Source organism: Elgaria multicarinata, chromosome 15 (genome assembly GCF_023053635.1).
Source record: "Elgaria multicarinata webbii isolate HBS135686 ecotype San Diego chromosome 15, rElgMul1.1.pri, whole genome shotgun sequence".
Taxonomy (NCBI): Eukaryota; Metazoa; Chordata; class Lepidosauria; order Squamata; family Anguidae; genus Elgaria; species Elgaria multicarinata.
This window is the reverse complement of record NC_086185.1, coordinates 33124614-33151451: the sequence shown is the minus strand read 5'-3', so window position 1 is coordinate 33151451 and position 26838 is coordinate 33124614. Positions and strand designations below refer to the sequence as shown.

At 43.8% G+C, this 26838-nt stretch overlaps 1 long non-coding RNA gene across 1 annotated transcript; it reads right to left on the bottom strand.

The window, feature by feature from the left end:
* Positions 1–69: 69 nt before the first annotated feature.
* LOC134409239 (uncharacterized) lies at positions 70–5121 on the bottom strand. The gene is made up of 4 exons (XR_010026169.1): positions 5052–5121; positions 2581–2666; positions 393–801; positions 70–183 (listed from the first exon to the last, which is right to left on the bottom strand). It is a non-coding gene; the product is annotated as an uncharacterized LOC134409239 (long non-coding RNA).
* Between the last annotated feature and the right edge of the window lie 21717 nt (positions 5122–26838).

Here is a 26838-nt window from a genome sequence, read left to right as displayed (position 1 = left end):
GACATAGGAGCCACTAGCCTCCACTGGTGTTAGTTTTTAAACTGCAACATGGCTCTCATGGCTTCAGGAAAAAAACAACTGTACGAAATGCCTTCTTTGCTGCCAAGAAACTGGCAAGAGTCATGCCCTTTGGTGAATTGGGGTTTAGAACGCTTACAGCGTCCTTCCCCAACTTGGCACCCTCTGGTTGAGTTGGGGTATTTATTTATTTAAAATATTTGTATCCCGCCCTATATCACTAGGATCTCAGGGCAGCATACAGATAAACTCATACAATATAAAACAATAAATACACACAGCTAAAAACAAACTAAACCACGAATCAAGTTAAAACCAGTATATAATTTAAAAACAGTAAAAAACAATATAAACAGTTAAAACAATGTGCAAACTTGTTTTAAAAAGCCTACATGTTCCATCATCCCCAGCCACCATGGTAACCTGGCTGGCTAGCTGGCTGGGGATCATGGAGTTGTCCCCCAGATGTGTCAGGGTAGGGAAGGATGACTTATGGAGAAGATGCAGTCTCCCAAGGTGCCAAATCAGGAAGGTAGAGCAAAATACAGAATTTTACAGTTTATCGCACTGCCTGCATCCTGCTCTGTCACCCGAGACTTCAGCTCTGTAGATGTCCGAGGTTGTGTGGTCTCAGCGTTGCTGGGCAAATGCCGCCCTTTGTATATTTGACAAACTGACACTCTGCCACACTGAGTGTTGAACTCAGCTCATCAAATACACGGAGTGCAGCACTGCAGGGCTGTTGTGCAATGTGGCTGGTGACACTTTCAGCAGGCTGACACCCTAGGTGAAAAAAAGCAAAGACCAAATTAATTTTAACTGTGATCTTCAAGTACAGAAAACTGAAGATACAACGGTGATCTTCAAGTACAGCATTGAGCAGGGGGTTGGACTCGATGGCCTTGTAGGCCCCTTCCAACTCTGCTATTCTATGATTCTATGAAAAGGAGAGTCAAATAAGTAGATATCTAAGACACCTTGTGCCTGCTGAGGCAAACATTAGGTGATTCATGAGTTCCATCAGACCTTCAGCGCCTGTTCCTCCTCTCATTGGCATCACTATCGCCTTCGAGGTGCACCACTCTGGAAATGGTTTGCTGTTTGCAGGTTGTTTTATGTGGAACTTGCATTGGTTTATAAGTATTATTGTATATGTTATATATGACATATATATATATATATATATATATATATATATATATATATATGGCACTATCCAACATTGTTAGCCTGCTTATGCTATTGGCGTACCACCAGAGGTCACTTGTAGTACTGGTGCATCAATAGCGTACCTAAGCATGAATATGAGGGCAATCAGGATGATCAGGGGTCTGGAAACAAAGCCCTATGAAGAGAGACTGAAAGAACTGGGCATGTTTAGCCTGGAGAAGAGAAGATTGAGGGGAGACATGATAGCACTCTTCAAATACTTAAAAGGTTGTCCCACAGAGGAGGGCCAGGATCTCTTCTCGATCCTCCCAGAGTGCAGGACACGGAATAACGGGCTCAAGTGACAGGAAGCCAGATTCCAGCTGGAAATCAGGATAAACTTCCTGACTGTTAGAGCAGTACAACAATGGAATTAGTTACCTAGGGAGGTTGTGGGCTCTCCCACACTAGAGGCCTTCAAGAGGCAGCTGGACTACCATCTGTCAGGGATGCTTTAGGGTGGATTCCTGCACTGAGCAGGGGGTTGGACTCGATGGCCTTGTAGGCCCCTTCCAGCTCTGCTATTCTTTGATTCTATGATTCTATATGATAATTATACTAAAGAAATATGGGAACAGGCCTATGGCATATATGACAGTCCTACAATATTGGTATACAGTTATTGTGACTGATAGCTCTACTTTAACAAACTGAAATGCAAAGACTAATATCATTATTTCTTTAAATCCATCCAAAAAAGTAAGATGTTTGTGCAGCTTCAGTGTATTGCATTCCAATGAATTTGCCATGTGGAAGAGGGGGAAATAACTATGTGTATGGTCTCAGAGGTGCAGGGGAGAGAAAAGCTATACACATCAGACTTCTCACTGAGGCAGCTGGTTACACTAAACATGCATCATATCACTGGAGAGCAAAAGTGCACTGTGCTGGAGTGGCTCAGCATTCATACATTATCAAAAGGAAGTTAGAACATGACCACTGAATGAAGTACATTTGATCAGAGAGAGAGAGAGAGAGAGAGAGAGAGAGAGAGAGAGAGAGAGAGAGAGAGAGAGAGCACAGTCAGCAGTCAAATGCCACATTTTTTTCTGGCCATTTATTAATGATCATGTAAAATATTTCCAGACTTACTCCTGTGATAACTTGGGCAGCAGTCCTAAACACAATTGAGTACAGTGGGACTTATTGCTCCATAAACATGCCTAGGATTGTACTGCACTGATAAAATTTGACCTCATTTCTATGATTAGGAGCATAGGAATTAGCCTTGTATAGAGTCTAAACCTCCATCCATATGGTCCAGGATTGTCTAAAGGCTGCGTAGCAGTGGTTCTCCAGAGTGTCAGGCAGAGATGCTTACGGAGAAGTCCCAATTACTTCAATGGAACTTACTCCTGAGGATTGCAGTCTTTGTTTTCACAAAGTTTGGCAGGATTCTGCTCATTTTCTAATCTCTTTCTGTGTCTCAGCACCTGGAACTAAAATAACAACAATTCTTGTACTCCTATCTATGTTTCTTAAAAGACAAACAAGAATGATAGTGATTCCAATACTGCTGCTGCTTTTCTATTTCTGAAAGAAATAGGCCCTCTTAAGACTTCCTTTTGAAGATCCACCCTGGGATTGTCTTTAAGAGGTTTCTTGGATAAGGGTTATTTTTAGCTTTCCTGACATTTTGGATTGGGGCCTTAGTAGTCACCTAGGTCTCCAACAAAAGGGTCTGGGGAAAGCCTGACTGGGAGTCAGGAGATCCTGGGTTCTAGTCCCCACTCAGCCATGGAAACCCACTGGGTGACTTAGGGCCAGTCACAGACTCTCAGCCCAACCCACCTCACAGGGTTGTTGTTGTGAGGATAACATGGAGAGGAGGAGGAATATGTACGACACCTTGGGTTCCTTGAAGGAAAAAAGGTGGGATATAAATGCAATAAATAAATAAATAAATAAATAAATAATAAAGCCCTGGGTAGGGTGGGGAAACTCTCCATTCCCTTAGCTTCAGTCCCTGTGAAATAAGGAGGGGGGAAGCCAGGGAGGGATGGGCAGTGGTGGCGGCAGCTCCTGCTCCCCTGCTGATCCATATAAACCCTGCACTTGCTCTTTGGCGTGGTGATAATGTGGTGCAACACCACAGGAACAAAACCGTGGGGTTAGGGGGCTCTGGTGCCAATGCATGTCATCAAGACACAGAACAAGTAAGAATATAATGTTCTGCATTTGGATTGGTTGGTTTTATGTGGGAACCAAGCTGTATGCAGCTCAATACTGTGCATTCCTGCTTAGACACAACTCCCATTGAATTAGTACATGCGCATAGGATTGAAGCTTTACATGCCTACTCAGTCTTAATTCCAAATACATGAAAAGGGGGACCAGATACCTTGTAGCAACTAGGAACATTTCTAGGCTTGTAAAAAGAGTGTCAATGAAAATTATTTTGTAGACTTGTAAAAAGTGTGGAGGAAGAACCATTTAAAACCATTTTACAGCACCTTTGAAGGTTCTTCAGAGTGCTTCACATCATCTATGTTATCTAATCTCAGTAAATGTGCTTTCCATTGAAAAAAGTTAGCTATTCATAACAGTCCTAAATAATAGCGTTTAGTAACCCAAGATGCAGATCACCAAATTGTTAGCAGTTGGGGAAGCATGGCTCAGCATGAAGAGGGTTGCCCATTTTTCATACAGTCCCAGAGATGTGCTTTTAACTGTTGTTTGATTTTCAGAAATTAATAGCTAATTCTCTCTCTCTCTCTCTCCCCACCTCATGGATAAAAATGCTAATTGCTGTTTAAGGCACTTGCAGTACCAAACCAATTTTTGAGTCTAAATTGCAGAGTGGGGGGAATACTGATTGATCAACTAAAACATTATAAACTGGAGCAATGTGAAAACTAAAGGAAGAGGGGGCATTTTTTGAGAAGTTAGAGAAGGAATCAGAAATTAAAATCCCTTTTATTGATAGATGGAAGAGCAAGGATCCTGTGCCTGTAGGCAGCTCCAGGTAGGGCAGAAATCTAACTGGCGCAATTTCCCCACTGCCTGGAGATGTTTTGAAGGCAAGACTTTAATTTTATCTGTACGCCGCACTGAGTTCCTAATAATATAGAGCGGGATACAAATGTTTTAAATACATAAATAAATAAATAAATAAATAAATAAATAAATAATAGCTGAGCCTCTACCTCTCAGGCAATGGTAAAAGGCACAAAGCTCAGAGACCAGCCAGAAAAATAAGGTAGGAATTGTATGAGTTGAGTCGCAAACCAACCAAACACTATTCTGGAAGAGAGCCAGCCAATTGGGTGTGTCCCAAAATTCCTGAAAACTGAATAGTTTTGATGGATGATGGAAGTTGCTTCAGGAGGGGGTAGCACTTCTCATAGTGGGCACTTTTTTGTGTTCCCCACTGTTGCCCTGATTTGGTAGGTTACAAAACCCTGCTGAGCCTGTTGCCCTGAGGTGAAATGGAAGGAACATCCCCATCAAGAGCTGCTGCAATCCTCTCTGAAACCATTGTCACTTCTCTGAGTTACAACGATTCTGTCTTCAGCCTCCGTCAACTGGAAGCAGTTTGGAAGAGCGTTCACTGCACTGGAGGGACTCATGCCACTTTCACCTCTGCTAAGCAGGTTTACTACAGTTTTATATTGCATTGTGACAGTGCAGCAAAAGAAATATTCATCTGCACACATGGGGTGGTGGGTGGGCAGGAGCCACAGCCCTTTAAAAAATTATTGTCTCTAGCCTTTCCAGCCAAAGTGGCTGACAAAATCCCCAAAGTCCTTTCCTCTTCACTGACACCACACTGAAAGAGCAAGGGAGTTTAACCATGCAGAGGAACCGAGGGAGGCATACTCTACCTGTCCCTGAGATCTTGCAAGCTGGCAGAAGAACACACTTCACCTGCACAGGGTCACCCACCGAGCAGCGCTAAAGAGGAGCAGTGGTGTTCCACAAACGAAGGGGCCTTGTTTTGAAGGGGGCTCTCCTCTTTTCAAGAGGAAGCTGAAAATGGGGAAGATAAAGCTGAGGTTAGATGACAGGAAATATCTGGACGAGCAGTGACAACATGTCAGAGTTGAGAAACGTTGCTGCTGCGGCGGCAGCAGGAACAGACATTTCTCGTATTTGCTGTGTGGCAAGCAGCCTAACCATGTGAGTGAGGGTTTTCCTTCTACATTAAATCTTACCTGTCCTGCAGTTTATTTTACAGAAGACTCTAAAATAAAGTGCTGTGAGATGCATTGTGAGGTGATGCCCAGTGGAAACAGTGCGCGAAGGGCAGCTGGGGGTGCCAGGTTCTAGCTGCTGGGCAAAGCAAAGGTCAACGAGGAGGGGGTTGGGGGGAAAGAGAGTGGGAGAGAGCTCGTTTCAGGTGACTTAGGGAACCTGAGTCCACCCAGCCTGTGGGCCTGTTCACACAACTGCCTCTGCTAGTTCAACAAGGTCTCAGAGTCTGGCCCAGAGTTTCAGTGTTTTGTCCCTCTTCTCAGGGAAGGGCTTAAATATCAGCTGAAGGAGCCAGAAAGAAGAAGGCCTCCAGCTTCTGCACAGCCTTCAGCCTCCCCACCACCCCACATGTCATTTAATAATTGTGTGTGCAGAAGATGGCATTTCAACACTCCTGACTGCCAAAAGACCCCTGCCAAATTTCCCTATTCTACAGGACATTCTACCTTCATTAAAGGTATAGGTGCCTGTTTGCACTGGGTCACCCTTCCAATGGCAATCTATGCAGCCTTTCTTTTTGCGTACAAACCTAATCTGTTTCAGGGAAAGATGTTCCTCAGAAGCTGTTCTGGTAGCAACTGTGGGAAGGAGAGGGCTACCACTTACAAGTACTTAAACATAACACCCTTTATTTGGCAATCCAAATATTCACTTGTAAGATGATGTTTCAATTGAACACCAAAATATCAGAATAAAATTTGGTATACATGTATGGGACACAATTCAAGATTTCATGTTTGAATACCAGCTTCACACGCGTGCACACACACACACACACACACAGAGAGAGAGAGAGAGAGAGAGAGGTGGGTATGTATTTCAATGCAATATCTGCCTGGATGTTTGAGATATCAGAAAGTCAAGAATGCAGTTGCATTTTCCAGTTCAACAGTGGCTCAGTTGCCACAGCTCTTTTAAAAGAAGCAAGGAAAACCACGGTATTGTGATCAATGTCTCATGCAATGAGATGCCACAATGGAATTTGGTAGATATGCCTATGGAAAATTCCAATTTATCTGGAGTTGTGAGGAGGGAGTTAAAGCAAGATCTTCTTTGAGCATTGAGGATGACATTCAATCTGATGAAATGGGCTTTGGATCGTTAAATCCTATGCTAGAATATTATTATTTATTTATTTATTTATTTATTATTTATATAGCACCATCAATGTAGGCGCACCATCAATAAAGGAGCACTTTAAGGTGTCACATAACTCTTCATTCTTTTTGATAAGTATGTTCACTCTCACCCCCAAAACATATATCTATTTTGAAGAAGATATGAAGAATGCAAAATATACTGAAGCCCAATACCTGAAGTGAGTTAGTTACCCTCCTATCTTTACTAGTTAATCACTTATCCAATTAAAAGCCAGATCATAATTGTTATTTTCCCCAATCTCTCAAACACCATTGCACCATTATCAACTTCCCAGAATTTTTATCTGTTCGCAGCATGGTTACATGATGGTCCTTCCTTGTGCTCATATATGCACACCTAGAGAGGGCTTCTTGTCTTCAGCTACCAAGAACCCCCTTGCAAAGGAGCAGTAGATTCAGTTGCTTTTCACTTCTTCTTTTTGTTTCACGTACAGTATAAAAGAGGAATGGGAAAATGTGCATTTTTAAAAATAGAGTTGATGTGAAGAAGGCAGCATTCATAAAATATGTCTCAACTTTTTTAAAAAATACAACAGCAACCTTTTTTAACCTCCTCCTCCTCGCAGGACAAGTTGGGCTAGCTTTATATGCATCTCTCTCTCTCTCTCTCTCTCTCTCTCTCTCTCTCTCTCTCTCTCTCTCTGTGTGTGTGTGTGTGTGTGTGTGTGTCACAATTTGTGTGATCTTTTAGAGTTAGGGTCTATGCTAGAAGTAAAATTGTGATTTGACAGCTCTTTTTGATGCTCTTCACCAAGAATCTTTGATGAAAAACTGAGCAAATGTTTAACTTTTTTCTAAACTGTAACAGAACAAGAAACATTATTATTATTATTATTATTATTATTATTATTATTATTATTATATTATTATTATTGTTATTATTGTGCAATGCTATGCATGTTTACTCAGAAGCAAGTCCCACTGTGTTCAATGGCTTGTATCCAATGTTAGTCCTATGTAGTATTGAATGGATGCACAACTAACTTGACTCCCATTCATTTTAATGGACTTACTCTATTGGACACTACCCAATGGCACCAGGTTGGAAAGTCAGACTAAAATCAAAAGGTCTTTAACTTCAACTTGTTTAAATTTCCCATCTCCCTAAGAAATGACCCCACCCCCATGGGTGCCTAGAACAAAAAGCTTTAGAATTTCCAGTTATGGCAGCAAGGCACACAATTAATCTAACATGTCGTTATGCTCTTACGAGTAGCACTGTCCAAAGTCTCAGACAAAGGCCTTCCGGTCCTACTGCACGGCATCTTTTTAGCTGAAGAATGCTGGGGACTGGACCTTCTGCCTGCACAGAACCATTGAGCTGAGGGTCCTGTCCAGGGTCCTGATATTTCCAAGCTCTGTCACGCCTGCTTCATAGTACTGTTGGGTTATGGCTATCTATTAAATTTATTTGCTCCATTCCACTTTGTGAGTGGGGTAGAGCAAGTGTTAATGATTTCCCATGGAAACTGTAAATGGTTCCATTCTGGAGATGTTTATTGGACCTTTATTGGATTAAATGGGGTCCTGGCATGGAGCTTATATTAAATGGTTTGATTCCATTTCTTTTAAAAGCTTGTAATGTACAAATCTTATATATTACATGTAAGTCACGTGTGAAGCAAATCACAGCTATTAAAGGCACAATCCTAAGCATATTTAGACAGAAAAAAGTCATACAGCTATACTAGAGTGACCAGATACAAAGGAGGACAGGGCTCGTGAAACTATAACTGTTGTGATGAAGAGGGAATTTCACCAGGTGCTGCTGAAATTCCTTTTTCTATACAACTGTTGAAGATACAGGAGCCCTGTCCTCCTAGTTCAGCCTAGTTGTGAAGTCCAGCATATCTAGACGGAGAGCTCCTTCCATAAGCGTTTTATTGCATGCTCATTACTGGACACTCACATTGCAAGTCCTGCTACAACCTGAAGCATCCCTAGGAAAATATTGTTTAAGGAAGGGGAAGCATGAAGCTCCAGACTAGGTGTGTTCTTTTGTTTCTGCTGCCCAAACCTGCCACTTCCAGCTCAACCTTCCCATGCTCCAATGTCTCATAGACCATAGTTCATGTCAAGACATTCAAGGTTTTCCATCCTCCTGCCACTGGCAGTGGGAAAATGCAGACTGCCATAATGTTAGGAGAGGAGGCACATTCTGTTTGATGTTATGGAGCAGCATTATATCATGCAAGCTCTCACTTTACTTCTGAGTAAAGTTATATGGCCGCGAGCCAGGCTAACCACCTCTGTTGCTTTACAGGTTGCTAATCATCATCACCATCGGACTCAGAATTAGAAGGAACCTGAGCAAGGTACACCATAGATTATTCGCACATCATGGGTTATGTTATTGTCTGAATACAATGCATTTTCTACCAGGTGGCTTGTTAACCAAGCAGTGTAGTGTATTTTCCTCAACAAGCTATCTTGAGAACCCATGGCTTGTTGTTGGGTTATTCACAATGGTTAACAAGCCACACTGCATAGTTAATGAGAAACCCTGCAGAAAAACCATGGTTCAACAACAACCCACACAGGATGGGGTAGTGTGTTGTGTGAACCCAGCCAGAGTTAAACTGAATTTGTGGGTGTGCTGGCACAACCTGTGAGTATACCAAGGCCTCCCTGTTATTCATACCTTGTCTTCAGGCTGCAGCAGGCTCTGTGGATATTTTGCCTTTAAAAACAAAAAACAAAAGAACAGCAACAACAAAGGATATTGCTGAAGCAGGGTGATTGTGTGCCTGTCATCTTTATTTAAGGCTCTGGGTTACTTTTCTTTTTTCTTTAAAGCAATTGTGAAGCTTTAGTTGCCTGTCAGATGAGGATGATAAGAAAAACCCAACTAACTGTCATGGTCTTCGGTTATGCAGAGTGTCAACCTTTGGGTGACCTTTAAAGTATCCTGTATTACATACAACATCACAATTGTTAAATTTTATACACAAAAAACACTAGGCCAGAGGGTTTGATCTGCCCTTTTTCTGTTTGATGAATGCCTGATAGATTTTAGGCACTTTGGAAATACATGACGATATCTTAAATTTGATGTGTTCATGAAAGAAAAGATGAAGCTGTTTCTTCCTGTGTTACTTAAAGTTCTTCCCAGCTACTTCTATTGCTTAAAATTGTATCCATGCAGCAGTTCTTCTCTGTGGTCTTGAGTTAACTTCCCCAGGAGTTCTGGAGACAAGATTCAATAACTAAATCGAGTCCTTCTTTGTACATGTTCAGCTAGCTTATTTTACCTTCACCTCAGGATTTTGATCTGAGAGGTCTCATGCACACACACAGATAGGTATTTTAACACAGGGCTCTAGGGATTTAAACTCCCATTTTGAATGTGCACAGTCATGAACTTCTGTAAAATACATATTGGGAAAGCATGTCCTACAACTCCCCTGCTCAGATTGAGCATGTGGTGCTGTAAACACTAAAAGAAATGGTTGAGAACTGACCGGGGGGAGGGGGTCCTTCTCCAGCCTGAAACACTGGAGCACCACTGCCAGTCCGTGTCGGTCAACAATAGTGAGAGAGATGGACCAATGGTCTGACTTGGTGCATGGCAGCTTCCTATGTTCCCAACTTGCTGCCCAAAGCAACTGTTTTATTTTGCTTCAAGTGAGTCTGGCCTGAAGAGAGCAATTTTTGTGCAAATGCCTGAAGTCAATATGTTTCAGGCTGGATTCATGTCTGTAGGGGTCTGGGCCAGAAATGGGCACTGACCTTTTCCAGGAAGGGTTTGTGAGTTGCAGTCCAGTTACGTTTGCCTATCAATACATTATCAGCACCTCACATGTTATCTTTCCAACTCCTCAGTAAGGCAGGTTAGGCCAAGAGGTTGTGTCTGGCCCAAAGTCAGCCAATGAGCTTCATGGCTGAGCAGAGATCCCACCCCAGGCCTCTCTGGCCTGGTTCTGACTCCTGGACTGGACTGGAGGTAAATGATCACTCTATTGATAAGATATGTATGGCTGTCTAGCTGCAAGACTCTCTGCTGTGTCACACAGTTTCCTTCTCTCTGGAAGTGCTTTCTGGGCAGGAAATGTGCGCTATGTGAAGCAGACCTGAGCCTGATGCCGCCATGAAGACTCCCTGGGGGGGGGGGGGCTGGAAACAAAAAGAGGTCTGCTTATCAGCCTCTTCTGCAGCTGCCACAGTGTCTGCTGCAGGGCACTCACATCATAGAGTTGTGTGTTTATCCCTCTGGTTTCAGAGAGGAGACAGAAGATGTGTCACTTATCTGCCACCAGTCATTATTGCGACACAGTTCCCTCAGCTTGCAGAGTCATTACCAGAGGGAAGTGACCAACCGCTTGGCTTTCAGGTCTCTGCGAGTGGACTCTGTTGCTCAAGACTGACAGTTGGGTTTTTGCATCAGCCTCTCTCCACTGTGGCAATGGAGTCACTTCCTCAACAGCCTGCAGGGCCTTTTGGCTGCTGCAAAAGCAGAGGCAGGGAGAGGGAGGGATGAAAGAGGGGTGGCGGCTGCTGCAAAATGCATGGTTGCACCCAACTTGGGTGGTGGTGGTGGGAGAGACACATTTTGCACCCACCTAAGGAATCATGCGTACTCGTTTCAATGTAACATTTTAAATAGGAAATAAAAAAGTTAACTTTGAGTCTGAATGTTTTCCTTGAAATTTGAATGCTTTAGGCTTGTTGGCTCTTGCTCATTTAAAACTTGGCAACTGTCAAACTGTCAGCCATCAAATACTAAATGCCATTGTATAAGATACAGAAAAATAATTTTGTGTGCTCAACCACTGGCAACTGTCAGAAAGGAACTGTTAAAATGAATATTAAATGAACTGGTCTCAGAGCTGGTGTTGGAGTTGCCCAGGCTTTTGGTCCTGGGTGACTTCAACATTCCATTTGAGACCAGTTTGTCAGGTGCAGCTCAGGAATTCATGGCATCCATGACAAACATGGGCCTATTCCAATTGGTCTCTGGACCCACACATTCAGCAGGTCATACCCTTGATGCTGTTTTCAGTTCCGAACAGACAGATCTGTGGGCAGAGGTGATAAATACCTCTGCGTTGTCATGGACAGATCATTTTCTGGTCAGGGTTAGTATCGCGGCTACTATCCGCCCCTGCAGGGGTGGTGGACCTATTAGGATGGTCCGCCCTCGAAGGCGGATGGATCCTCTTGGATTCCAGAAAAAGAGGGTTCTATGGCTGGTATTGTTGATGATCCTGTTGAAGTTCTGGTTAACAGATGGAATCAAGACCTAACTAGGGCTATTGACACGATCGCCCCCAAACGTCCTCGCTGGCCCGTTTCTAACCGGACACTCTGATATACAGAAGAACTTACGGAGCTGAAGCGGGAAGAACAATGACTAGAGCATCAATGGTGGAAAACTCAACTTATATCCGACAAGAACATCTTTATTCCAATGGGGTGGCAATACGTGCAGCGAAGAAAGCTTTCTTCTCTGCCCACATTGCGTCTGCGAATTGGTGTCCAGCTGAACTGTTCAGGGTGGTGAGGGGTCTAACGCAGACACCTTCCCCCCTGAACCTGACTTTAGAGCCTTCAGTAGTTTGCTATGATACCTTTAATGATAATTTCACAGATAAAATCTCTCGGATAAGAGCCGACTTAGACACACTCATTATAACAGAAGCTGACAATGGAGTGTCCAGCAACTCCTCAAGTAGGATTACACTGGATCAGTTTCAGTTGGTAAGTACTGTGGATGTGGACAAACTGCTGGGAAGAGTGAGGAAGATGGCTTGCCCTCTCGATCCCTGTCCTTCTTGGTTGGTCGCCCAGGGAGGAGATGCAGTTAGATTACAACTACAACGTATTATTAATGCATCTCTCAGGGAGGGTAGTTTTCCATCATGCTTAAAAGAAGCGGTGCTACAGCCACTTCTAAAAAAGCCCTCCCTGGACCCTCTGGATCTTAACAACTATCGACCAGTATCAAATCTTCCATTTCTGGGCAAGGTGATAGAGAGGGTGGTTGCTCACCAACTTCAAGCAGTTTTGGATGACACAGATTTTCTAGACGCATTTCAAAATGGCTTTAGAGCAGGATATGGAATTAAGACTGCTATGGTCACCTTAGCGGATGATCTATGCCTGAGTATTGACAGGAGGAGTGTGTCCCTGCTGGTACTCTTGGACCTCTCAGCGGCTTTTGATACCATTGACCATGGTATCCTTCTGGATCGCCTGAGGGGATTGGGAATCGGGAGCACTGTCCTTCAGTGGTTCCGGTCCTACCTCTCGGGCAGGTTCCAGATGGTGATGCTTGGGATAGCTGTTCCTCAAAAAAGGAGCTGCTGTGCGGCGTACCACAAGGTGACATCCTTTCCCCAATGCTATTTAATATTTACATGAAACCACTGGGAGAGATCATCCAGAGGTATGGGGCGTGGTGCTATCAGTATGCTGATGACACCCAAATATATTTCTCTATGTCTTCGACAACAGCGTCAGCTAAGTATAGTGTGTTTCCAGGCAAAGTACAAAGTATTGGTTATTACCTTTAAAGCCCTACATGGTTTGGGTCCAGGCTACTTGTGGGATCGCCTTCTCCTGTACAATCTGCCCCACACACTCATGTCCTCTGGGAAGAATTCACTTCAGCTAGCAAAAACTAGATTAATAATTGTTACCCAGAGGACCTTTTCTTCTGCTGCTCCCAGTTTGTAGAATGGCCTGCTGGAGGAGATTCGTCAACTTGACAGTCTTTTAGAATTTAAAAAAGCAATAAAGACTGATCTATTCTGGCAGGCCTATCCAGTGAAATTTTAGGATGTTTTCAGGATGTTTTAAAGACGTTTTAATCATGTATGGTATGTTTTAATCCATTTTAATGTGTATTTTATATCATGTTTTTATACTATTTGTTTTATACTTTGAATTGTTTTAGTTTTTGTGAACTGCCCAGGGAGCTTTGGCTATTCGGCAGTATAAAAATGCAAATAAGAATAAGAATAAGAAGAAAAATGCTTGCAAAATGTGCGTATTGGGCAAAATTGCATACACAAAATGCATGTATTAGGAAAATATGTGTGAATAACCAAATATAAGAATGGAAAAGTTTGTCAATTGCAGTTTCTTAGAGAAACTGCAATTGACAAATGTGCTCATCCCTATGCCACAGAGGGTGCCTTTCCTTGCAGGTAGAGGTGACAGCACTGCTCTCAAGTTTCTGTGGTTGAAACAATTCTGACATACCAAATGGGCTATTCCAGTTACAATGACCCTTGTCAGCTACCAGACCCTTAAGGTATGGGGATGTTCCAGCAGTAAATTCAGGATAGACAAAAGAAAACACAGCATAAGCATTTAAGCAGCCCTGCAGACAAAGGACCCATCTAATCCAAATTCTGTTCACACACTTGCCAACAAGCTGCCCATGGGAAGCCCAAAAGTAGGATGCAACAACACCCTCTGTCTCCATCAATTCTTAATTAAGAGGTTGGGAGGGATTTCAAGGGTGGCTCCTGCAAAGCAGCAACTCATGTGTACAATTTGCTTCCATAACATGTGGTGATGGCCAAGAAAGCCCTCTTGCCTGTTTTACCTAGGCTCTTCTTATATTTGTGTGTTTTCATGTTCAATAGTGGTAAAATGTATCTGCCAATGCTGAGTTTAAAATTACCCTCCTGTAATTTAAATCTAACCAGGGCCGAATAGAGAGGAACCAGTACCTCACGTGATTTGGAAGCTATACTTGTATTAATGCAGCCCAAAATAGCATTTGCTTTCTTGCAGCTATATCGCACTGTTGGCTCATATTCAGCTTGCGATCTACAACAATTCCAAGATCCTTCTCGTTTGTAGTATTGCTGAGCCAAGTATCCCCCATCTTGTAACTGTGCCTTTGGTTTCTATTTCCTAAATGTAGAACTTGGCATTTATCCCTATTAAATTTCATTCTGTTGTTTTCAGCCCAGCACTCCAGCCTATCAAGATCACTTTGAAGTTTGTTTCTGTCTTCCAGGGTATTAGCTATCCCACTCAATTTGGTGTCATCTGCAAATTTGATAAGTGTTCCCTACACCTCCTCATCCAAATCATTAATAAATTTTTTGAAGAGCACTGCGCCCAGGACTGAGCCCTGCGGTACCCCACTCGTTGCCTCTCCCCAGTTTGAGAAGGTTCTATTGATAAGTACTCTTTGAGTCCGATTCTGTAGCCAACTGTGAATCCACCTAATAGTTGTTCCATCTAGCCCACTAGTTTGTTAATCAGGATATCATGGGGCACTTTGTCAAAAGCTTTGCTGAAGTCAAGATATATGACATCCACAGCATTCCCACAGTCCACAAGGGAGGTTACCCGATCAAAAAATGAGATCACATTAGTCTGACAGGACTTGTTCCTGACAAATCCATGTTGGCTTCAAGTGATCACCGCATTGATTGCAAGGTGTTTACAGATTGACTTCTTTATAATCTGCTCCAGAATTTCCCCAGGGATGGATGTCAGACTGACTGGTCTGTAGTTCCCAGGTTCCTCCTTTTTGCCCTTTTTGAAGATAGGGACAATGTTAGCCCTCCTCCAGTCATCTGGCACCTCTCCCGTCTTCCATGATTTTGCAAAGATAATAGACAAAGGTTCTGAGAGTTCTTCCGCTAGCTCCTTCATTACTCTAGGATGCAGTTCATCGGGCCCTGGAGATTTGAACTCATTCAAGGAAATTAGGTGTTCTTTGACCATTTGTTTATCAATCTCAAATTGCAATCCTGCCTCCTCAACTTCTGCTTCACTTTCTCCAGGGGGGTCATAGACCCCGCTTTTGGGAGAAGACTGAGGCAAAGTAGGAATTGAGCACTTCAGCCTTTTCTTTGTCATCTAGAGATCACATTACGCCAGTCCTTTTCCAGCTTCATTGTCTGCCAGTCCAGGTCCGGGCCCGATTCAAAGTGCTGGTATTGACATTTAAAGCCCTAAACGGTTTGGGGCCAGGTTATTTGAAGGAACGCCTCCTCCCATATGTACCTGCCCGGACCTTAAGATCATCTACAGGAGCCCTTCTCCGTGAGCCCCTGCCAAAGGAAGTGAGGCAGGTGGCTACTAGAAGGAGGGCTTTCTCTGCTGTGGCACCCCAGTTGTGGAATGAGCTCCCCAGAGAGGTCCACCTGGTGCCTACACTGTACTGCTTTCGTCGCCAGCTGAAGACCTTTTTATTCTCTCAATATTTTAACACTTAATTTTAACCTAAATTTAAATCTTACTGTTTTAACTCTGTATTTTAATCTTATATCAATTTTGCTCCGTGGTTTTATCCTGGTTGTGCTTTTTATACTGTATTTTGTAATTGTGCTTTTAACCTGTTGGTTGTTTTATTATGGTTTTAATTTTTGTGAACTGCCCAGAGAGCTTTGGCTATTGGGCGGTATAAAAATGTAATAAATAAATAAATAAATAAATAAATAAATAAATAAATAAATAATAATATTATCAATTTGCCATCCTCATTAAGCAGTTGAACCACCATTTCTTTCCTCTGTCTTTTACTACTCACCTATCTGAAGAAAGCCTTTTTATTTCTTTTAGCATCCCTCGCTAACCTCAGCTCATTCTCAGCTTTAGCCTTCCTGATGCCATTTTGGCACTTCTGCACCACCTGTCTGTACTCTTCTTTTGTAGCCTGGCCTTCCTTCCACTTCCTATATATATCCTTTTTTGTTTTCAGGTCTTCAATCTCATGTGCTTGTTGTTGCTGTTGCAGTTCCACCATTCGGTCTAAGAACTCCTCGTCTTCTCTTATTCTTTTGAGGGCGGACACTCGCCGCTCAGGTCCTCTCACTTTTTCTTCCAAAAGTGCCACCAGCTTGCACTTGTTGCAGGTATACGCCATGTTGAGCTCAGGCAGAAACACGAACATTGCACACCCTGCTGTGTCACCCTACCACCCACATCAATTGAGGGATGAAAGGGACTCTTAACACTTTCATTTAATCCCTGGATTGCCACAGCGGGGTACACATTTCCCAGGTCTTAATTGTGTGCAGGAGAATCAGACATGTAACCAAGACCATGTTGTGTCTCTTTGTGGGGACATTCCCCCTTTGGTTTTGGTCATGTTGGCAAACATGACCAAATCCCTTTGGGTTTCCAAAATATGGTCACCCTAGAACTTTTGTCCCTCTTTTCACTGGCTTTGCTCCTGCACCCTTAACAACATGACACACAGACATTTAGCATATAAAGCTAAACCAATCAAACACCAGAGGGTGCTGCAGCTTTAGCTATAGAAAGGTAGCAAAATGTAATATTATCAAATATTCTCCCTTCATCTTATATACTAAAACAGATAAGTCATGCAGGGTGCCTTGCTGGAAGAAAAAAACAAAAAAAGACCCACTTGCATCATTTAGCCCAGAGCTTTCCAATTGGAGATTGCTACCACCTTCTCTCCCACCAACCCGCCACCCCTGACTGCATTTCAGGAGTCTGCATCCAGTGATGAGATGGCCAATGCAGGGTCCTACTTTCCTATCATTGCTTCAGCAGCCTGGGAACATTCTTTGCCATTGCAGTTCCCAGGGAAAAGCTTTCCCATTCTGAAAATAAACGAGAGAAGGGCTTTTCAGTTTTATTTTTAATAGTGCCCCTGGCATTCATGTAAAAACACCCTTTTAGGTATGCATTTCCTTGAGGAATTGAGGACCATGGCACCGAAAAGGCGAAAGGGATGGGAGAGATGCATTGAGGCCCCTTATACGCCCCTTCCAACTCTACTGTTCTATGATTCTATGTTCCAGGGTGGCTCCTACGAAGCAGACAGGCAAGAGAGATTCCAATGTGCATTTCCACCTTAATCTAATGCAATTAACAGAAGAAGGATGCATACTCCATGGAGAATTTCTAATTTTGTCTAGGCCAGGGACCACATCAAACCTCAGAACCCAGGTATGGCCTAGTTCACATGTGTCCCCATCTCTGCATATACTGAATGGGTGGGGTGGGGGATGGAGCTGTACCCCCCCCACACACACATTGGCATGACCTTGAGGTTTCTGCACTCAGCTGAATGTGTGAAAGGAGACCTTACGCATGTGCAACTATGCATGCACACAACTGTCCATGCAATCTGGAACCTTGCAGGATCAGGGATTCCATAAATAATGCTGCTGGGAGTTATGAAGCCTTTCTTGCCCTGTGCAAGATTGTAGACAATTGTTCAGTAGTTTCAGTTTGCAGAAGGAACCATCCCTTGATAGGCACAGTACTTGCAACTCCCATTAACCTTGGCCAGCATAGCCAGGGGGAGAGATTATGAAAACCCTAACCAGGCCAAAACATCTGGAGCGCCACAATTGCACCAATCCTGCCGCAATGCAGCTGAGCATTCTAACTTCATTTTGTTGTATGTTTTCTTGTTCCAGTTTACAGTCCTCAGCCAAGGAATCACTGCAGCACTCCAGGTAGTCTGTAGGGAATTCTGGGAATATGTTTGCTATTTTACTCTATAAAGTCACTACTCCCAAGGTCAAAGATGATCGATTGGATAAGCACTATTGTATAATTACAACTCTTTGGGAAAACACTCAGGAAAGCAATTGTTAGGAGAAAAAGAACAAGTTCAAGTGAGGACCAGGACTGATCTGCCCCCAGCAAAGATTATGTGGGCCCAATCACTCATTCAGTCTTCTGCTACACAAGTGGAACTGCTTATTCTAGTTCACCCACAGGATTTGCTGATGCGGGTTTATCTTTTAAACTGACGGAACACAGCAGGTGCAAGCTTGCTTGTCCACTAATCATAGCCACATGAACGGGAATGTAGGAGGCCTTCAGCCTGGTGGAGCCATGATGAGGCAATTCACACACACCTCGCCGCATACCTGACCAAACCTGGGAAAACAAAGTATGGGCTTTGAAAAACATTCAGACAAGCTGATGGTCCAAGCACAATCAATAGGGGAAAACCCCAACTTGTTTTGATCAGGAACCAAAGTCTGCAATTTTATATAAATCAATTGAACATAGTAAGCATGACTTAAAAGCGTGACACAAGTGTGACTTATCCGACAACCATCTGTCAGGTATGCTTTAGGGTGGATTCCTGCATTGAGCAGGGGGTTGGACTTGATGGCCTTATAGGCCCCTTCCAACTCTACTATTCTATGATGCTATGATCTGGCCCTTGGTGACATTAACACATTGTTATCAAAGTATACAGTTGATAACTGTATCCATACTTTTGCTTGTAAAAAAAAAGAAAACAACATAAACCTCTCACTTTGGTTAGTCAAAGTATCCAAGAACCATTACTTTGGAGTTGCAGCAAAGCAAGGGATATTCGACAAGAAAGATGGACATGGAGGGGGCTGGCTCTAGTGAAGTACAGGGGCCGGCTTGGAGCCGAAGGCTGTCTGTGCACAAAAGGGGTAACTTGGAGCCTGGTGACTTGGCAGCCGGCTGCAACTACACTAGATAGTGTCAGAAAATAAAAGAATAGAACATTAAGAACTTAATGCAGATCTGATCATGGCTAGATACATCTTGCAGAAGAATGGCTGTTCTTCAGGAAGAGAGCTATTGGCGTGGATGCCTTCTGCTTTGTCAGGTTTTGATAGTCCTGAATGGGTTGGAATTAGGTCTGGATTCTCCCCTTTCCCAAATCTACTGAGGGTTCAAAATAACAAACATGGTGAAGGGAGAGGATCAAAGGAAACAGGCCATTGCTAGACCAGGCTATATCCCGGGCTGATACCCGGGATCGCCCCTGTACATCCAGATGACGCACAGGGGATCCCGGGCTCAGGGATGGATCAACCCTCCCTGGCCCCGGGACATAGCCTACCCCTTTCAGCCCGATTTTTCCCACAGTCTCGGGCTGAGCCTGAGACCGTGAGCGTGTAGCCCGTTCCATGGCTTTTCCTGGCTCCATGCAATTACTTGCACGTAGCTGGGAGAAGCCGTGCATGGGGTGCAGCACTCCCCAAGAGCGCTGCGCCCATCAGAGGCAGGGTGGGGGGAGCGGGGAAATGAATTTAATGTAAAAAAAACCCCTTACTTGTGCACACAACTGTTCGTGCACATTGTCCCTTTAAGAATTAAAAAATGGCGGATGTGATGGCTCTCTTCTTGAGCTCATCACGTCTGATGTCTAGACTGGAGTAACATCCCGCGATACTAGCATCGCGGGATCTCCCCTCCTCTCCCCCGGATTTTAAGGCAGGTCTAGCAAAGGCCTGAGAGAAGGTAGTCAACAGGTCTCAGCCAAGGCTACCTGGCAATTCAGCCCTTTAGGGAAATCCAGAGGGTTTTTTAGTCCTGCCCCCTTGTCTTGTGACAGTCTGGTGCAGGTGCCACCTTACGCTTTGGTAATGCAGACTGTCATGGAGGGTTGGGGGGGGCAAAGGGCTTACATTGTAGAACATGCCTATAAAGTTGTAAGTTTAACCTTTTGTTCATCCTCAGCCCCAATGTTCCTTTCTGCCTTCCTTTTATGGAGGCAACTGTACATGTTGACTTTTGTTTCACCTGCCTAAAGTCCTGAGGAAAGCCTTGCCATTGTGTTAGTTTCACAGGCAAGTTCCTATAAGTAGAGACCTTTCGCTAAAGAGATTGATCTCCAGTTATGCAATATCTAGTTTCAGAGCTTCATCCCACGTACCTGCTTCCCTCGGATTATTCCCATAGCATTAAGCTTTTGCAGTTGTTGTTGCTTTTGCTACCGGGCGACAGCGATCCTTTGCATACCAGGAAGTGAGTTTAACGGGGGGAAATGTAAAAAATCATTAAAAAATCAACAATGACCCAATTCAATTCAAATTTGGTATGCTTAAAGCTCTCCCTAATAACGGGCTCAAGTTAAAGGAAGCCAGATTCCAGCTGGACATCAGGAAAAACTTCCTGACTGTTAGAGCAGTGTGACACTGGAATCAGTTACCTAGGGAGGTTGTGGGCTCTCCCACACTAGAGGCATTCAAGAGGCAGCTGGACAAGCATCTGTCAGGGATGCTTTAGGGTGGATTCCTGCATTGAGTAGGAGGTTGGACTCGATGGCCTTGTAGGCCCCTTCCAGCTCTGCTATTCTATGATTCTATGAATCCATCCATCAGGTGGAGCTATGGTAAACTTGAGCACAAACATATAGGCGAGGAGCCCTGGGGGAAATAGGCTATTAACACTTTTCCAACCCATGAAACTAGAAGTAGACAATGTGAACAGGTGTGTATGTGTGTGTGTGAGAGAGAGAGTGATTTTTTATCTACCACTGGTAGACAGGACTTGCTAGGAAGGAATCCATCCTGTGTATCTGAAAGTCACGTAAGAGAAGCGAGGTCTATTCTCCTGGCAGAGAAACAGCATAGATTTCAGAAACCAAGGCTAGATAGCTCTGACTGGAGTCAGGAGACTGAAAGCTTTATCACACCACTGTTATACTGTGCAGTCACTGCAAATGTTCCCCAGCAACTGGTGTATATAGGCTTACTGTCTCTGTTACTGAAGGTAGCACATATTGATCAGGGCTAGTAACCACTGCTAGCCTTCTCCTCCAGGAATTTATTCAAACACCTTTTAAAGTCATTCAAATTGGTGGCCATTACCACATCTTGAGGTAGTGAATTCCATAGTTTAACTATGGCCATGGCTAGACCAGGCCTATGTCCCGGGATTGTCCTGGGATCATCCCTGTGCATCCAAATGACACACAGGGGATCCTGGGAGCAGGTATGGACGACCTGTCCATTTGCCTGGGATAGGCTAAGGCCTATGTGTTATGTCCTGAATCTCCCACCAATCAGCTTCATCGATGAGCCCAAGTTCTAGTATTATGGGAGAGGGAGAAAAATGTCTCCCTAAAGAAAGTGTTTTGTCTGTCTAATCTGTATGACAAGGAAATGCTTGTGTAGTGACTCTATTTTTATTTATTTATTTATTACATTTTTATACCGCCAAATAGCTGAAGCTCTCTGGGCAGTTCACAAAAATTAAATCCATGAAAAGCATAAAAACAACCAACAATTTAAAAACATGAATACAAAATACAATATAAAAAGCACAACCAGGATTAAAACTACACAGCAAAAATTTATATAGGTTAAAATATAGAATTAAAACAGCAAAGTTTAAATTTAAGTTAAATTAAAAATGCTGAGAAAATAAAAAGGTCTTCAGCTGGCGATGAAAGGAGTACACTGTAGGCACCAAGCGAACCTCTCTGGGAGCTCATTCCACAGCAGGGGTGCCACAGCGGAGAAAGCCCTCCTCTTAGTAGCCACCTGCCTCACTTCCTTTGGCAGTGGCTCACGGAGAAAGACCCCTGTAGATGATTTTAAGGTCTGGGCAGTTACATATGGGAAGAGGCGTTCTTTCAAATATTTAGTTATTTATTACATTTTTATACCGCCCAATAGCCAAAGCTCTCTGGGCTTTTCACAAAAATTAAAACCATAATAAAACAACCAACAGGTTAAAAGCACAAATACAAAATACAGTATAAAAAGCACAACCAGGATAAAAACCATGCAGCAAAACTGATATAAAATTAAAATACAGAGTTAAAACAGTAAAATTTAAATTTAAGTTAAAATTAAGTGTTAAAATACTGAGAGAATAAAAAGGTCTTCAGCTGGTGACGAAAGGAGTGCAGTGTAGGCGCCAGGCGGACCTCTCTGGGGAGCTCATTCCACAACCGGGGTGCCACAGTGGAGAAAGCCCTCCTCCTAGTAGCCACCTGCCTCACTTCCTTTGGAACCTGGCCCCAAGCCGTTTAGGGCTTTGAATGTTAGTACCAGCACTTTGAATCGGGCCCAGACCTGGACTGACAGCCAATGAAGTTGTAGAAGGACTGGTGTAATATGGTCTCGCTGGCCAGTTCCTGTTAATAGGCGGGCTGCCTTGTTTTCCTTACGGTAATTTGAATTTGGCCAATACATGCTATTTTTTTTAAAAAAAAGAAATCTAAATTAATCAATATTTGATTTATTTTAGAATATATGGTTAGTTTGGCAGTTTTAGTGTGAGATATACCACCCAGAGAACTTCGGCTATTGGGCGGTATAAAAATGTAATAAATAAATAATAAATTATTCCATTATTTTTCTGTCAGAGATCTTATAATATGTGGGATACAGCCCACCCACCTAGAAATATACTTTGCTCCTTCTGTGCCCCCCCCCCCCCCCTGAATGTTTTTCTGGTGCCACCACTGCAGTGGAGGCTGGTAGTTCAGATGTCAGTGGGGTCATGAATTCACTCCAGGATTCAGTCAGAACTCTGGCTCCACACCTTGAATAGCTCCTATAGAGTTCCGACTAGTTCTGACTGGAACCTAGAGTTGATTCACCACTCCACAACATCAGAGCCACCAGCCTCCACTGTTCAGATCCCAAGTAAATTTTGGGAAAGGTTGGAAGCAGACCCACTGGCCCGTTAGTCTGGCTGTGTGTTTTTTTTTAACTAAACAGCACTGCTGTTTATCCGGACCATCCATGGAGCATTCACTCTTCCAGAGCGAAGATCGGCCATTTCCAAACCCATCAATTACTATCAGAGCAGAGATGTGCCCAATTGGAGCTTCTAACGTTGCCGAAATTATCTAACGTGTGTGTGTGTGTGTGTGTGTGTGTGTGTGTGTGTGTGTGTGTGTGAATTAAATATATATCTGGAAGATGCTGAGTGGAGCGAGGGGTAGCTTTGAGATTGACATCTGTGGCTAACCAATTAGGAATTGCCACAGCATCTGATTCAAAAGTTGTCTATGATGATCACTTGGAACAAGCTATAAAGCAGCAGCAGCAGGACAGAGTGGAAGAGCCCACAGGAAAAACTCTGGTTCCCCCTCGACTACTCACAGCCATGATGCTCGTCTTTTTGCTGGCTCCACCTTGGCTGCCTGCCAAGCACTGATCCAGATTCATGCTTTTTTTCTTTTTCTGTTTTTTGGCAGGAGGCAAAGATGTGTCATCTGGAAACTTGGCCGTTGCCCCTGAGATGCCGTTTGGCTGAAAGACGGTCTGGCTCCCTTTGTCCTTGTTGTTATTTATTCCTCGCACTGATTCCTTCCTTAGGATATTGCGTGGCAGGTGTGGAAAGACAGAAAAAGAGCCTCATCCTGCCAGGGGAGTTCTCACCAAAAGTGTTCGGCCTCTGGGCAGGATTTTGTAGACCATAAATATTTCAATGAAATCAAAGGGCAAATGTTGTATAATCTCGAATGCATTCCAGTGGAGCAGGAGAGCCCAGGAACAAAAACAGTTTGCTTAATTATACCACAGCTTTTTAAAATCTTGCTTTTTCTCTTGATTTGGCCCTCAGCAGGATTGGTGCCAGAGGCAAAGACTTTGAACATGAAGCTTTTATCCTGCAACTAAGATTGGCTACTCACTGGGGTTTGCTGGTCCTGTACAAGATGCCATCAACCTCCAGCACCTGTCTCATGGTTTCCGAGCATTTCCATGGCTTAATTTGAAACAGAATTAATGGGGTAACAAAAAGATTCAATTTCAATCCATTTTCATTTGTCCTGTGTAAAGAGGGATTTGCCACTATAATTAATTATAGTCTTTGGGTGGAGCCACTTAACGAAACATCTAGAACTCACAGATGAAGAGGAAACGGGTGGGTGGAGGGAAATGCATGTAAAGGGCCAATCTGAATCCTGTAAAGAATCTAGAAACAGAAAGCCCTGGTAAAAAACGTGTCATTGTCCTGGGATCATCCCTGTACATCCAAATGACACATAGGGGATCCCAGGAGCAGGCAGGGACGACCCCTCCATTTGTCTGGGATAATCCTTAGGTCCCAGACAAATGGCCTGTGTGGAGAAGCCCATTGTAGTGCTATGTGCATCCCACTTCGCCAAGTAGTTTTAGGGCAAGCACAAAACTGGGTTTGTTTCCCTTTGAAAGGGAGACTTACGATGCTTCGTAATATTTGAGTTTATCTATAATAGTGTGTCTGTCTGTCCATCCATCAATACTGTAGCTCCAAGACTATGAAACGTAGACTCTTGAAAGTTGCCATACATACTAAGGGGACCCCAGGAGTGAGCACCTTAGGGTTATTTTGTTTTTAAAACACATTTATTAATTTAAATCTATCCATGTGGTTGATGGCTGCAGTACATCTTCAGCTACTTGGGGCAGACTTCCCTAACCAGTGCATAACTTTGCAGTCCATACAGTTTGATACCAGGGCAAATTAGTAGGCTAAGGGCCAGTGTTATATGCCTGTCCCCTCCCCACTTCTGCTCCCCTTCAGGGGAATAGAATGGACAGATCCCTCCCTTAAGGGTGCACCTAGCTGGGGCTGTAGCTAGAGGTGCCAGTGGGTATTTATTTATTTATTAGTAGTAGTATTAGTTGTTCAGACTTTATACTGTTAGTTTTACCCTACCCTGTGCCTGTTTACCCTACCCTGTGCCTGTTTGCATTCTCTTCCCCTCCTTATTGTTCTACTATGATTTTATTAGATTGTAAGCCTATGCGGCAGGGCCTTGCTATTTACTGTTTTACTCTGTACAGCACCATGTACATTGATGGTGCTATATAAATAAATAATAATAATAATAGTACTTATGTGCCACTTAATAAATTCCCTAAGTGGTTTGCATATAAATATTAAAATACACTGTTAAAAGAAATTCCAATTACAACAATGATACAAAAGAATGCAAGGAGCAGTAAGATGGAGTAGCATATGACTAATTGCAATGAGTTATTTCACTCAGACAGGGTGGGCACAGTGCATCCTTCTCTCTGACAGCTGCGTAAGTTTGTTTGAAGTCTTCACTGTATCAAGCTAAGCATCATTTTGTAGCCTGAGGGAGAGGATGCAATGTCTCCCTGTAGGCAGCCCCTCAGAGAAATGGGAGTGTGAAGGCCCCTCTTTGAGGGGGCTAGCCTAGAGGGGTGCACTTGGCTGGAGCCAGACTTAGGGGTGCCAGTGGATGTGGCTTCCCTCAGTCAGGGCCACACAATTGTCCCAAGCGTTTGCTTGCAGTCTGTAGGGCATCACCACAAGGGCGCTTCCCACCTGTTGGCAGGGTCTGGGGCATGGGCAGGAAGGCCTTAGCACAGGAACACCAGGGCCGGGATGGACGGTCCAGGCAGGGCCGGAGGCAAAGGCATGGTCAGGCGAAGCAGAAGGTCAGGCAAGGTCTGGAATCGCAAGAAATCAGGGATGGGCTACAGGAGACCGTGTTGCTGTGGCAAAGGCTGCAGTGGAAATGCCCTTCTTATATAGCCCTTTCCTGGCTGCTCCCAGCTGGTCTGCATCAGCTCATCTGGGAGTGCTGCTGATATGGGCCTGGGTCCTGCAACTACTCTGCAGCCAGCAAGGTGCACTGCAGCCACCAGGTGGTGCTGTAGGGCAGATCCTGACAGTACCCCCCTCCCTTGGAGGATGGGGGTTCCATCCCCCGTTTAGGGTCCTGGCTTGTCTGGGTGTCTCCAGTGGAATGCCCAGAGTTTAGATGTGCGTGGATGTGGTCCGCCCATTCGAAGGACTGTTCTTCCAGACCGTAACCCTCCCAGTCCATGAGGTAGAACAGTTGGCCGCAGCATCATTTGGAGTCTAGGATCCAGGTTACCTAGAACTCCTCATGGTCATCAATCTGAGCAGGCGGTGGTGGTGAGTTTGTGCACCCGGGAAACCGATTTGCAAGGTAGGGCTTTAACTGGGATACGTGGAACACTGGATGGATCCTGAGAGGGTGGGGAAGATCTAATTTGTACATGACCAGGTTTACTTGTTGCAGGATCATGAAGGGCCCCTAGTATTTGAAGTCCAGTTTGGCGGAGGGTGGAGAGCCAAACTTTATCTCCGGGCTTAAATGGAGGGACTGCCTGGCGCTGTCGATCTGCCTGCTCCTTGTAGGCTGCCTTGGCCTTCTCCAGGTGCTGCATGAGTTCCGCTTGTGTCTCCTGGATGTCTGTCTGATGCTGCCACCATCTGCTTCCTTTTAAGAAGGAACTGTAAACTTCTTTGTGTGTGTCTATATATCACCAACCTTTGTCTTACTTCCTTCATGGTTTCTTTCCCCCTTTATTTCCAGCAAATGAGATCGCCAAAGGCATGGTTTAACATAACAATACAAAATTGAAAACTTTACTTACAACAATAAGGATGTTTTAATACAACTTAAGCTTCATGGTATTAAAATAAATGTTCTACTATTTTATCAATTCCTTTCCTAATAATCAGATTTAAATATAAATATACGTTCCTCCACCTCCCAGGGAAACTTAACCCCCCCCAAACCTTTAAACTTCCCTTAAAAAGATAGAAGACAACAGAAGAGACCAATCTGACTTCACAA